The sequence below is a fragment of the Seriola lalandi genome, unplaced genomic scaffold (assembly GCF_002814215.2).
Source record: "Seriola lalandi dorsalis isolate HSWRI2012SDOR001 ecotype SW California unplaced genomic scaffold, Sedor1 jcf7180002054360, whole genome shotgun sequence".
NCBI lineage: Eukaryota > Metazoa > Chordata > Actinopteri > Carangiformes > Carangidae > Seriola > Seriola lalandi.
Window position 1 is genome coordinate 186,727 of NW_019524913.1, and position 12,533 is coordinate 199,259.

Genomic DNA, 12,533 nt, shown 5'->3' on the forward strand with positions numbered 1-12,533 from the left:
GTGGCACCTAAATGATCAGATCATAAAGATAGGTAGTAGACCGCTGTGAGGGCTGGTTTGGCATGTAGCTATAGATCCACACACCGTTAAAATCAGGGCAGAGAGATAGAACTTCATTGATTTCTATATGGAAAAAGAGAGAGTGCTATATCTGTTTTAAATGGTGAATTATAAATAAAAAAACAAATTCACTGGTAACGCCTCATAGAGAATGCAGTCAAAGAAAGCTCCTACCTTACTCCTACTAATTAAAATGTAGCTCGAGCTACAACTTAATGAAGTACGTAGTGTAGAACAAATAGCCTGTATAGTGTGGAGTTGTCGTGTTAGGTTTGACCATGAAGTCTTTCGCCCCAGCACCTGAATGCTTTGATCCCAAAAGCTCTGCAAATGACAAACTCATTAAAAACAGCAATATGTAGGCCTAAAAAAAAAAAAAATAACCAGAAGAAATTCATAACAGACTGGTTTTGTGCTCATTACTAGTCCAGAAATATTTCAAATGTTGTAGAACATGATTCTTTTTTAGCATGTTGTCTGCGTTTGTTTTGCTTGTTTTGGGTTCCTCTTTATTCCCCTCAGTGCAGGAGGGAGCTGTTCAGCATTCGGTGTCAGGGCTTGAACCAGAGCTGCACGGGTGAAAGATTCAAGCTGCTGTCTTTAAACCTCTCCCCGCAGGGCTTTCATTGGCAAAACCCAATTTGAGCCCTATTTCTGTCATTTGTGACCCTCCTACATCCTCATAATCCTCTACCTGAGCTCTGTATATGAAATTGATAAATCAGACCCGAACTGCTTCGGACACAGTGAGACGAATGGCGGCGACGGTGTATTGTGAAATGTACACAAGACAACTTTGCTCTGACCTCACTGTCTACCCGGCTCATCAGCCACTTGACCCCACGTCTAACGAGGACTGACAGCAGCACTTAAAGGTCACACACGTGCGGTCTGAATTAACTTACCGTCAGAAGCTGAATTAAGGCAATTTTCATTCTTCCATCTGGTCTTCTTGGAGCGACGTTAGCTCTTGTAAATATCCTCTAAGGTGTTTTGTAAAGAAGCCGCTGAATGACTGATGCATTGAAATCATCGGGAGATTAGCCTATGAGAAAGCTATTGAACGGAGAATTGGAATAATGTGTTTAAAATTGATTTCAGGAGCAAAAATGGTTTTCGAAGTAATTAGGACCTGCGGGATATGGAAGAGCATTTTTCTCATGAATGATTCATACCACGCACTGTATACTGTACACGTGTGTCAATGTGACGAGGCGTACAGCAGGAATGAAGGATAACAATGTCAGAATGGAGAGAGCCAATATTTACCTGCCAGGAAATATTCAATTCATGCAAGATGGAGAAATTGGACAAGATTTCAATACGGAAAGACTTCGAACTCAAAGAATCACCATTGTCACTGATCAGTAGCTTTTAGATGTCACCAGTGAGCTACTGAGAACTCTGTTACTACATTGCGTCCTAATTAAAAGCATATTAAAGCCATAGAGAATTTATTATCTGATAACTCAGTTGTAAATCACAGGCTGCTCAGCTCTTTACCCTATGTGCAGTGCTCCAATAGGGTGGTTTCACACTGAACTGAACCTGGCCTGAATGTACTACTGAACTGAACACGGTCCGAATCAGCGCTGAATTGTTGTGCACACCGTGCTACTAATCTGAGTTGTATTTTGTTTAAAGATGAGAAAATAATAGTTGCTTTACTTTGGTTAAACCGAGATAAGCTGTGTAATTGTTATTTATGTTGCAGTGGCAGACACACATCTAGGTTAACATGGAGCCAGACAACCCCAGTACAGCACCATGTTTTTACCATGTTTCAGCTTTTTCCCGCTTCAGAAGGAGGACGGCCTCACAGTCCTGCGCTGTTCCTGGGGACTTGGCTCAATCATAGCTTGGATAACTAAACTAAACTAACTAAAAGAACCTAACACTGACACTTAAGAGACGGGATGCAAACAAAAGCACAACTGTTCACCGCTACCTCCTGCTTTAAGTTCTTTTTGGCGTTATAACGACTGCACAAACGAAGGTCCTCTCTGGAGAGGAGTGGAGTGGTGTATGACATCTTAATTTCAAAATCATTACATCTTTTTTTTCATACATCGAATGAGTTTCTAAGTAATCTAACTAGTGATTCAAACTATCAGCTATAACTCTTCACACAATCTTATTATCTACAGTGCGTCTTTAATTAATGCTTTAGTGCGTATTTAATCGGATGATTAAGATCGCAGCTACAGTTCAGCGTTACTGCTCCAGTCCATAAAAGAAACACACAGCAGCCCCACAACTGACTGATCTCTGGAGGGGAGGAGGAAAAAGAAAAGATCATTCCCCTGTGAAATATTCTTTGATGTCACAACAAAAGGATGAAGCACAGGCCTCCTGGGAATCCCCACCGCAGTGTCCTCCACATTAATTTATTTCACTTTTCATCTGAGAGTATAGAGACGATGAGAGTTAAACACTGCCTTGTTTTTTTTTCACTTGCATGATACCCTGTTGATTTTTTAACTTCATGTCCCCTCCAGGTTTTCAAGTTGAAGTGTTATTTTTTCTCCTGACAGGAAATCTCAGCCTCGCATCGTATTGGACAGTCATGATGTGATAAGTCATATTGCGAAGGCTAACAGAAAGATCCTCATCTCTCTCTCTCTCTCTCTCTCTCTCTCTCTCTCTCTCTCTCTCTCTCTCTCTCTCTCTCTCTCTCTCTGTGCCACAGAAAAAACTTCCAGGCATGATGTTTTTTTGGGGGGTTTTTTTGGAGGCCGCAAAGTGTTCATTTCAATCTAGTCTGGAATATCTGGAGTGATTTTCTGCACAGTGTCTCTTTCTAAAAGCCCAGCTGCTCCGACAATTAAAACCTAAACAGGGATTTGACACATCAGCTGCATCAGTCAGGACTTTGGCTCCGATAGTCCTGGCTCTCATCTGAAATGCTGCTGGGAGCTGTAAATGACCAGAGAGTGCCACTGGAGGAATAATGATAGGATACTGAGCCGCTGTGAACAGGAAGGCTTGAATATCTGAATCTGAACACGGCAGGATTATTATTAAAACTTTCAAATTAAGGCCAGATGTCAGAAAATACTTTGAGATATTATGTTCAAAGAGTGATCCTCGTGTGGTTGCATTTATGCTTCCATTTTATTACAGAGCATCTTGTTTACTAATCCATACAGCCGTGTGCATTTCATGCTGTAAAACGTATGCTGGTCATGGACTGTAAGACATTAAATATTTCAGAGTGACCGGACCTGAAGCAATATTAAGTCTCCCTCTGGCTCTTGCTGTTACCTTGTTTATGCACCTGCGTGTGTGGTCATAAATGAAGAAAACCTGTACGGTCGATGCGTAAAAACCAAAACATTACAGCAGTTTGCAAGGTTTTGGCAGATACAGTTCTTCTAGATAACTGCGCGGCTTATAGCATCTGAAATCCTGACTGATTAACTGTCTTGCTCTGTCTGATACAAAGGTCTGTCACTGAAGTCCGTAAAGCCTGTGAGAGTCATTGAACGTGTCACGGTTATCGACTTCCTCCAAGCCGTTGTGGATAATGAGAAATCTGAAATATCTGAGGACCTGGCTGGTCATGGTCCTGCACAAGTGACCTGTCTTCATCACGTGCCGGGAGAGACCAAGATGAGGTCTCTCTTTAACCCCAAAAGGTTCCCACACCCTCCTCTGCTTGTCACATTTCATTAAGGCCACACTTGAAATCATCATCAAAGACCAGGCAGAACCTTCCAGGGGAACATTATTGTGCTGATGAATAACACCCACTGCTGTCAGGGTGTTGCAAAATAAACAGGTTCGAATCCGACCTGTGGCCCTTTGCTGCATGTCATCCCCTCTCTCTCTCTCTCTCTCTCTCTCTCTCTCCCTGACTTTCCTGTCTCTCTCTTACTTCACTATCTGAATAAAGGGAAAATGCCTCCACTTCCTAAACATTAGACGCTCTTTGTTGTTATGGTTACAATATAAAGTATTGGTTTCACATGGGAATCGAGCGCCGCTCTCCACTATGGGTCACGATAACCTGCTGCACAAACGACCTATGGGCTAGTTTTCTTAAGTTGCAGTGCGTTGACCTCTCAGGTCGGCTGTATTTAAAGGATCATGTAAGATGCTTGATTCTGTCTTTACATTTTACATTCCTTTAATCCTTTTAAAGTATATGCACCACAATTAAGACATTTTTTTTGCATTGCTTTTGCCATATAGTAACTGAGCTCATTCATCCCCAATTGGTCCTTAACAGTAAAACTAGGTGGAGATTTTCTGTGAGACTTGTGCTTAATCCATCACTGTGAACAAACTACAAATCCTGTTTTTCACAGCTGCATCACAATGATGTAATTAATCTGTTTTCAAAGGAGTCAGCCATGCTGAGAGCCTCGACAAGACACTCTACTTCTGCTGTCTGAGCTTTTCTCTGCTTTTCATTGTTTCGTGTCCAAAATAAATCTAAAAAGCAAATATTATAATCTCATTAAAAGCACTGGAAAATTATCTACAACAGTAAAATGGAGTGAGGAAATGCAAGGAATAACAGACTTTTCACACCGAGTCCATGAACAGACACAGGGAAGATGGAAGATATAAAAGAGTGAGTTTCAAAAAATAAAAATAAAAAAAGTTTTTATGCTTTGCTGAGGTGGAGAGTGTATCGCTGAAAACAAAATGAAACAGACGAAAATCATGTTTCCATCACATTTTCTACATTATTTGGCTGCTGCTCTTTTAATTACATCCTCGTGTTGCATCCTCTTCTTCTGCAGTGGTTTAATGGCATCCATCTGCAGAATTAGAGCCACCAACCATTTATCTCCACTCCTCATTTGCACTTAGCCAAAAAAGGACAGACAGGTTTCCAAGCAACCTCATTTTATTTCTCACTGGAGTATGTATCATGTTAGCTGCAAGACTTGCATCGGATGCAAGTAATTTCACAGATTTCCAGTCGACGGCTTCATTTCTAAATAGTGGAAAGGTCCGTATTTAAACTGTTATTACATTGCATGTGTTTTCTACCCCAATGATTCCCACACATTCTCGATTTGTTCCCAAGCAGGAAACCCGTATATAGAAACACATACTGAGATAACAGCGTGTAATAAAAATAATATCTGCACCAGCCAACTTGACATAAAAGAACGGGACACCAACAGATAACGCGACAGTGGCCTGTGAGGATGCGATGATTTGTGCTCACTGCGTCATCGCGAGCAGACGGGTGATGTTATTTTTGATCAGTGAAAATGTCTAATTCGAGTGCTGAGAAAATATCAGTAAACATGGATTCAGCACAAACACTTCCTGTCTGTTCATCAGAGAAACACATGCTTTCAGATATTGGATCATATTGCATAATGATATCATAATGATATATTCCACCAAGCTTTAAGTTTCATGCTTAAAGCCAACAGCATCATCACAATGGAGGCTATACTGTACGTACACTAATAAGGACAGCATTAATCATAAAGGGAATATTGTAAGAACTAAGGCACTGTATAGATTTCATCGTAGACACATGTTTCATGCCTCAGAGTGCTCGTGGAGCCGGAGCAGAGTGCCAGGTGCAGCCCATGAGGATAACGAGCCACACATGCTGCCAATTAAGCTCTTTGTGTATTTGCTGGTGGAGGAGCCTGAGCACCGACGGCAGGGGGACGTGTAATCACGCACCTGAAAGCATCGAATGTGGCCACACTGTTGCACTGACAGAGCAGGTTTGATTTTGTTTGGTTAATTAATGTGTGTAAAGTGTGGAGAGTAAAGAGCCACAGGTGCAAACCGGAGTGACATCTTTTCCCCTGATTTTCCAGATACGTGACTAGATTTCATTCGTAAAGTGTTTCTAACAATTAAACTTTATTTAACTTCGATGTAATCACATAGAGTCATGTGACTACTCGTTACGGCTTGACACTATCAACCTAACGAATGATCCATTGTTCAAAAGTAGCTTCGGACTCATTTTTGTAAATCATTTTTCCACCACTTGACCACATCACATAATTTCGTGTCCACACTCCATCATTTTGACGTATAATTGGTGCTTGAAACAGACACATGAAGTAGAACATTTCTTAAGGAGGGATTAAATGTAAATCACTGGGATTTCACCAGAGAAGGAAGACCAGATTGGCAAGCGTTTTCAAAGATCTGTGATGATTTTATTGGGTTTTATGTGGTCCAGTAAAGTTTTCCAGGAGGTGAAGGCAGTGGGATTTCAATGGGATTAAAATATAAATGGCAAACCAGTTGTTTTCCTTGTGATTCCAGCTGAATGGAGGCAACAGATGTTGCTCTGGTTCGTCACCGAGGTGTTCACACTTCCACCAGCAGGCGTTCCACACTTGACCCTTTATCACTATGAGGAACAAACCAAAATATCACATCCCACACAGCGACGCGTGCAATCAGTCGGAGGCCAGAGGTGACATTTAGACAGCAGGCATTACTCTTAGTAATAAGCCCTGTCAATGTAGAACACACCGACCATCCATCAACCAATAACAAAACTGTCTCCCTTGAACGGCTAAACAGGCGGGGTGATGCCTGTTAATCACAACTCTGAGGCAAAATAAATGGTCTTTCAAAAAATAAAGTTTCTCTCAGTTAGTGTTTGCTGAGCTGAGTTTGAATTGAATTATTGAATTGAATTATGGATTATTATGGATATATAAGGATTACAAGTATGCTATGTTATCAAGCATTTGTTAATTGTTCATAAGAGAAGGTAGAGATGTTGAAACACGTTCGTAAAAATGTTAAAAATGTCCTTGAATCTGCTTACACCTATGACATCATTATCAAGCACATGTTTAGAGGACTTAATAATAACATAAAAACAGGCCAAAGAGGTTGAAATCTAATAAAGAACTATATGAAATTACATAACACAATGCATTGCAAACATGCAAAATCAAGTACAAACACAAAACATATTGTATGCGCACATTTCCATGTGAATCCCCCAGCATCCCTTTCATCAGCCGCTCAAAACTTCAAATTTTTAGTTGTCGAGTTTAAACATCAAACCATATTGTCGTATGATGTCCATGATTTAAAAATAATAATAAAGAAACTGCAGTGAACTGTGTGTATGTCACTGAGGATTGGGGGGGGGGGGGGGGGGGGGGGTGTCAGCCACTGTTTTCTCTCTTCACTGTTCAGCGACACCAAACACACGACAGATTATTTTTATTGTGAAGATTTTGTTTTATGCTCTTTTTTCATTATTACTTGTTTCCACCTGTCGCAGCGCAGGAAGACACTTGTTCTGCTTAAGAAATGTTATCTGTAACCTTTTTTTATATCAAGCATCAGTGATGAGCATCAACAAATCCCTGATGTTGATGACTGACATTTTAACAGATATTGAGTTGTAGACATTCATGTCAGACACTGTTCTCGCAGGAATTCATGCGGATCACATGCTGACAGAAAACAACAATAATTGTGCAAATGATTCCTCCGAGACGCCGGCAGGACCAGACAGATGGACAAAACATAGTGTCTTGTATGTAAAAAAACATACAAAAAAAACATCAATAATGGTGCTAATATCCCTCTTGCAGATGCATGCTTCAATGACCAGATCTATAAATGCATTCATCTGTATTCAAACCTCAAGTGGAAACTGCAGAGTTTTGCATCCCCAGACCACCAGTTGTTTGTTTATTTTATTATTTATGGATCAAAATCGTATTCTTTTTCCGATGGCAAACCCGGGGAGATTCTTCCACACAACCGCTGCACCACTGTGTGGAAGAATCTCTTCAGGTTATGAATAATGTATGAGGGTCAGTGCCATTATTCACTATCAACCAGTTTCATATTTCTCAAGACCTTCTGGGGCCAGATTGGTCTTCAGGCTAATGGAGGTGACAACCAACAAGTATCATCGTACTAATGGTCATCAGCCAGACAGGCAGCTTGTTAATGGGGGCTGTATCCTCTGTCCAGATACCTGGCTGACCTTACTTGCTCTAAACTACAACGCCCGAGGCAATTATAGGACAGTTATCCTTTTATCCAAAGTATCTACAAACACATTTATCACCCAGTAGTACACGTCAGAACCTCGGGCAGACACATTCGAGTCACATATGGGTTTGGATCAGCATGAGTCATCATAAAAAACATCTTTATTGATCCGATTTCAGGACAGTGCCACAGTTCCTTTAATTAACTTTATTGTGGCGATGTGTTTCTCGGAGCCGTCTCCTTTCCTCAGGCCACTTGGAAATGATATATATCCAAAAGACTGAGCAGCCCCTCAGGGGTCAGAGGAAGCCAGCTCTGTGTGACTGAAGTGCGAGCATCTCTGTGATCTTTATCACCCTCTTGCATCAGCTCGAATAATAATATTAAAAATATTAGCTGTGGTTTGCTTCGGTTTTATTCTGTCGTGACACAGGAAACAAAGACACTTCACTTTAAAGATATAACACCTTCTGCGGGCACCAATAAGTGAAGGTTGGAGTAAAAACAGATACTGGTGGTGTGCACTGTGAGATGAATAATAACAATAATAATATTGTAAAGCACAGTTGTAATAATATGAAACATGTCTAATGCGAAAAATGATCATTTCAGACAAATAAACACTTAAAAAAAGGCTGTTATATCTGGCCCTTAAATCCAGGCAGATGGAATAAAAACAGTTTACTCGTTCAGTGATGCAGGAAAAGGTTGGCAACAGGCAGCTGAGTCCAGATGGTTGTCTAGTAGCAGGAAACGCGTCCAAAAAGGCAAATTAATGCAGACAAAAAAAAAAAAAAAGAAAAAGCAAAAGAGAAAAAAAAGTGTGGAAGGCCACGGCTAGGAGGATGGTTCGATAAACAATCTGACAAAGAGGAGGCGGACACGTGCAGGTGTACTGTACATGCGAGGGGTTATTGAGGAATAAGAAGCAGGTGCGCAGGTGGGTGTTGGGATCAGGTGACTGGAACTGGCGGGAACACCGAGGTCAACCGCTGTCGAAGGGGATCTGGGAGGAGAGCGCGGCGACAGGTGAGTTACAGAAAAGAAAAACCACTCTTCTCGTACAGTTCTGTGTGTAGCTTCTTTGTGCTACTCGCAGAGGAAATCCTGCTCGCTTCAGGAAGTGTTGCTCCACTGCTCTGAGTGCTACAACACTCATTTTAAATACCATCAATCACAAGAGAGGTGTCCTGAAAGTGGGAGGTGAACACTTTTGTCTTGATATTCTCTGTTTACTCCCTTATATAAAACTTCACTTGATAATCTCAAGCATGGAGTCACCGTTAGGAAAATCTATGCTGCAAATAACTGATGTGATATTTGATTCAATGGACTATCTGTCCCGCTGAATCAACAGCAGTCAGTGTTTTTTTTTTTTTGCTGGCTTCATTACAGAGGAGGTTTCTGCTTGTTTTGCTTTTTTTTTATTAGCACTTAGAACAAAGCGGTGGGCTGATGAGGACGCTATAATCCAATGGAGGACAACACAAGTGACCCCAGAATTACACAAAACTAATCGTACGCCGACATGTATAAAGCATTAATACGAAGCCCGTGGGGCGTACACTTGAACTCAGTTTCAGATTTTTGAGATGCTGCCAAACAGCATTTACATGCGTTTACCCTCCTCTACACCACTAATCGTCGCACCCACCCCCATATGGCGCCCGGCCTGCAGCTAAAGTGTCAGTCCCGTGTGCTGTAACTGTCTAATGTCAGTACCAACAAATCAAGTTAAGTTCCTTCCATGGGCGTGCATGGCAAATGAAAGCAACCCTCTTACCGTTTATTTATTTATTTTATTTATTGTCTCATATCTAAACAGTGTCTGTGTTGATGCTGTGTTTATTGGACATGTTACCACACGAAGTCATGCTTGGGGAAATTATGCAAAATAAGTCCCTGAATTTGTCGGTTGAGCCGCGTTGTTCTTCTGACCTTCTGCTTCTGCAGCACAGCATCGTGTTGCATCGTGTTGCACCGGCTAGTTGTAAAGACATCACTCTCGTTCATCTGCAAAGTCTCTCCATTGCGTCGAAGCTGCGATTTACTGAATCAGTTTGCTCTATTAAAGGGATAGTTCGGCTGATTTGACGTGGGGTTGTGTCATTCATAGCTGGTGTATTACCTGCAGTTCACTATCAGTACAAAATACTAATTAGTGGATTGAAAAGAGTCTTAATCCTTGTCTGACTGTTTAAATACATAGAATTAATCAATGTAAGTTTGTGTGGTCAAAATACATTTTATAAAAAAAGATATGTGCATCTCTGTCTCTGGTCTGAAAACTCACATGAATATACAGCACCGTACTCCTCCATCTAAACTGCATTAGTTTATGCACATTCAGGCAGAGGTTTCCTCGGAGGCCCGCTCCCCCCTCAGTTCTTTAAATCAGTTCATTAATGTCAGATGGATTTTCTGTCTTTGAAATATAGCCAGTGCAAAAAAATATGAAAGCTTAATTATTCAAATACACAGAAATCTGAATTATTCAAAGCCTGGCTGATAAGCTCACCACTGGTCTCATTGTAGATGAATTCACCAGTCAAAATATCTCAATCAACAGTTTTATTGGTTCCAGGAGAGAAACTCGTCGGATGTTGACAGACATGCACAATCTGCAGCAGCTGATTTACAGTGGTTCTGAAAGTTGTATTTTCTTTTTCTTCACTCTGATAATGTGCATTTATCTTGGTTGTGGGCAGCAAACGGACAAAAAAAAAAAACAACCTTATTTACAGTTTACCTTTTCCGTCTGAACCGTGTTATCCGTCTGGGTTGGAGTGTGCTCTGGAAGAAGGACCAGCTCGTCACTGGGTAATTGGTTGTCTCTTTCAGAATGCAATGAGGGACAGCCGCACGGCAGTCTATACTTTTTTTAGGAAATCCCTTTGCAAAGTAAAAGCAATTGTTCCACAGAGCAAACAGAGAAGGTGGTTTAGATCAGATCAATAAACTCTGTTCTGACTTTCCCCTGGTTTAATTAAAGCATCTCTATCCCGCCCCGCCTTGGGCTCTGTGGGATCCTGGTCAGCTGCTGTCAGTCATGTCATGTCAGCTCATTGGGAGGTGATTGAAGCCGACATCCTAGTTTTGCTGCACCAATTGCCCTTTCCAGAAAAATAACCTGCTACCACCGCGCAGGATGAAAAAGGAAGGTTTTTACACAGATCAGATAACTACATCTATTGGCGAGGAGGCCGAGGTCCCTTCGATAGACCTCATCTCCCGTGGGACACCAGGACTCGTTTGACAAAGGTTAATTAGATGGTTTTTCTTTTTTGGTCTTAATTGTCTTGTGAAGAGAATACTTTGACGATTATCAGTCAATTCATCATATAATCCTGCGGCATTTGATGGAAGCTGCTCCTTCTAAAGATTTTAAATCAAATAAAATGCAAACACTCGACAACTACAGCATAAAGATGCGTTATGACAAATTTTCAAAACTGCACAGGAAACTTTAAAATGTATCGGCTTGTGGATGCAAAGAGGAGAAGTTCTGCCAAGAAGTTTCTCACATGAGCAATTTATTTTTGTTGTGTTAAATGTTAAATGTTAAAAGTTCTCTGAGGGGTTTTCTCACAGAGGCGTTTAGTGAGATAAGTTTGGGCTCTCTGGCCTCACAAAGGTTGTTTTCCTCCAGGAAACACTGATCGCTGTGTTGGTCTGTGCTGCACGGTTAACCTGCTGCAGGGTGAGTTAAATCCAGGCAATCAAAATATACGAAAGGATCTTTACTCAACATTGATCATCTGTAAAATGGGGTCACGTTTCTTTTTTATTTAACCAGGTTGTCCCTCTGAACAAATATTTTCATGTGCTCTCATAAAGATTCTTTTGCCTATTTATTTTCAGTGAAACTGCTGCATTATTTCTCCTGTAAACCGCAGGAGAGGTAGATGCTGCACCCGTGACAGGTAATGGCAACACTGTCTCCGAGAAATTACATTCACACAGCTAATTTGCAACAGCAGAGACGTTTGACAGAAACCTAATTGCAGTTGGATTACGTCTTCTGTTTAACGTGATGGGGAAACGTTGGATCTACATATTTGGCAAATCACAAACACCTTAACTAAAGTGCTTTTGTTGTCTAAACCCAACCACAGACCGGACTGTGAACATGAACCTCTGTTAATAAATGTAGCGCTTCATTCATTCATTCATTCATTCATTCATTCATTCACCTGGTGATGCATTTTAAAACTAAAACATAGTGTTGAGGATGTATAGCCTCAAAGTCATATAAGCAAAGGCCTCCAACGACCTGCCCCCGAGGGTATGATAACAGCTGAGTCCTGCATTACATAATCTTGTTGCCCTATCTTGTCATGTGTTTTGTGCTGAAACCTTGTGCCAGGTAGTATTCCAGTCAAGGAGCACTGGTTGGTTTCTGGGGTCTCTGTGCAAAACATAATGAAGCTGCCATCTACACTGCACTGTGTGCGCTGTACTTGATGGGAACTTGGAGGTAACAGGAACCTGATTTGGTGGTGGGG